The sequence below is a fragment of the Gavialis gangeticus genome, unplaced genomic scaffold (genome assembly GCF_001723915.1).
Source record: "Gavialis gangeticus isolate Ggan-Ray unplaced genomic scaffold, GavGan_comp1, whole genome shotgun sequence".
NCBI lineage: Eukaryota > Metazoa > Chordata > Crocodylia > Gavialidae > Gavialis > Gavialis gangeticus.
The window spans coordinates 7,250,017-7,252,784 of record NW_017729015.1 but is presented as its reverse complement, the minus strand read 5'-3'; positions in this window follow the sequence as shown (position 1 = coordinate 7,252,784).

Here is a 2,768-nt window from a genome sequence, read left to right as displayed (position 1 = left end):
CAAACATCAGACCATTATAATACTTGGAGACTCCAATGCAAGGGTTGGATGTAGTTCTGAAAGTTGGCCTGGTATTCTGTAGGGCTGTGCAAAGCTTTGGTCCCTGATTCCATTTGGTGGAGATTCAGCCCGATTCAGTGGCTGAATCTCTGAATCCAGATCAAATCAGAGGACCCTTTAATTTCTCCAAATTGAATCGGAACCCTCCAAATTGATTTGGAGAGATTCGGAAAGATTCGGCATTTCAGACATAGAGACAGCTTTAAATGTTTTTTCTACATACTTTTAGGTAGCAGACAGCTCGTGGATGATGTGATGCTGGGGCACAAGGAGTGTCGCACAGAAGCATGGTGGGCTCCCCAGCACACTCAGAAGCAGACCTGGAAGTGGACCAGGAGCACTTCTGGTCCACTGGAGAGTAAGCCAGGGGCCCCCCTGAACCCCCATCAGCTCAGTGACTGGTGCCTCCTGGGTCTGAGGGGGCATCCAGGGTCCCATGCTCGATCACTGAGCTGGGGAGGTGCAGGGGGGGACCCGCAGTGCCCTCCCCTTCAGACCCAGAAGTGGACTAGAAGTGGACTGCGGGTCCCCCCCTTCAGACCCAGAAGTGGACTAGAAGTATTTCTGGTCCACTTCCGGTTTTGCCGATGAGCACACGAGGCCCTACCCCCATGCTCCTGTGGGATGCTCCATCCTCCCCACCATCACTGCATTCAAGAGCTGTGCCTGGTACCTTGAGCTATGTAGAAAAAACATTTAAAGCTGTGTCTATGTCCGAATTGCTGATTCTCTGAATCAGCATTGAATCTTCAGATCTGGATTCAGACGAATCAAATCAGGGCGAGTGATCTGAATCAAGGAATTGAATCACTGTCCCCAATTCAGGCCGAATCTGAATGCGAATTGAATAGGGCCTGTTTCACACATCCCTAGTATTCTGGGCAAACATGGAATTAGTCATATGAATGAAAGTGGCCAGCGAGTGTTAGAACTCTGTGCAAGTCAATATCTCTGTGTTACTAACATCTACTTTACTGGGAAAATTACAAGGAAGACATCATGGAAACAACCAAGATCAGGGCACTGGCACCAATTAGATATAGTTTTGACCAGGTGCAAGCACCTAAAAGAAATCCTGCACGCAAGGTCTTATCACAGTGCTGACAGTGACACTGGCCATGCCGTAGTCTACTGCAAAGTCAGAATCAATGCCAACTAGATCCACCATAGCTAAACGGCCAGTTGTCCTCAGATTGACGTCAGCCAGAAGAAAGATGTAGAAAGATGCAGACTCTTTAATGAAGAAGTTGTGAAATTAAGAACACTGTATGCTTTATTTTTTGAAGCTTTTCCAAGCTTCAGTGGCTGAGTTGTTAGGTAAACTTCAATACAGTGGCTGTGTACATTACAGATTTATTCTCAAATACCCATGAAAAAAAATGACCGTATTTTCTCACATATAGCATACACCTCCCCACCCAAAATCAGCCTGCCAAAGTTGGGGTTCATGTATTAAGTGAGGAAGCTGATTTTCTGTCTATGATGGAAGCACCCTGGTCCAAGGTGCAGCAGCTCTGGTATTAGTCTCCAGGCAGCTAAGGGAAACAATGGCCCATTAATGTTCTTCACTTCACAAGTGTTAAAGATCATCTCTCCTTTCTAATCGTCTTGAACTTCCGCTAGCGAAGCTAATTTTCTTAGGGAAATTTTGCTGTCTGCTATGACTTCTGATCTCTTCTGTTTCCTAGATCTTTAGCTCTTTTCAATATTAGCCTTCCATTCATGGAGACCAGTCTTCGGCAGCAACAATGGTAATTCCCAAGCATGATGTGCCCACTAGGGCTGTGCGAGGCTTCAGACAACGCTTTGGATCCAAAGAAGATTTGGATGCTTTAGACGCTGAAGCAGCATGTCTGGATCGGAGTGCTGGCTTCTTTAGGCTTTCCGAAGTGGTTCAGAGCTTCCGAATCCCTTTGGAAAAGCTTCGGAGCCGCCTCAGAGATCCGGCCATAGGGTATTCGGCCATAGGAAGCCTTTGGAGCTGCTTTGGCTGAATCAAAGCAGGAATCTGATCTGGAGCTCCAGATGGGATCGCTGGTGTCCGAAGCGGTTGGATCCGAAGCCGAATCGAATAGCTGCCTATTCGCACAGGCCTACTGCCCTCCTGCTTCTTTACACATGCCTTAAACCTGGATAGACCCCCTCCGCTGCCCAGCTGTCCTCAAGCATGCCAGAGACTGAGGTCTTAAGAGATGTTGAGCATCCACAGTGGCTATGTTTGGGTTCAGAATGCATGCAGGGAGCAGGCAGATGGGGCTTGCTTAATAACTGCCCAACTGGACCATGCTGCTGCTATGGTATAGACATGCCCTAAATTATCATCCCTTATCCAAGGGCTTTATAAGCAAAGTCCAACAGTTGAATTGGGATAAAAAGGGTTGCTAGCATAGGGAACAAGAACTTACAAAAGTTCAAAGGTGCTCGAAAGCCATATTAAGCTTGAGTGAGATGAACCGAATCATTACCTTCTGAACGTCAATGACAGCGTTACTCGTTATACTTCTGAATACAAGCAAAATCCAAGATTTCCCTTTAAATGATGTTTATGATGCCCCCCCCCCCCACTCCCGTATCTCCTATTTAATTTAGCCCAATCTATGTACCCATTTTCCCCATTTCTGTCCAATTTTCATGTCTTTAACATACTTCTAATTAATCTAAATTTTATGTGGTCATATATGCATGTTAATTGTTAATCTGTCTTTGCT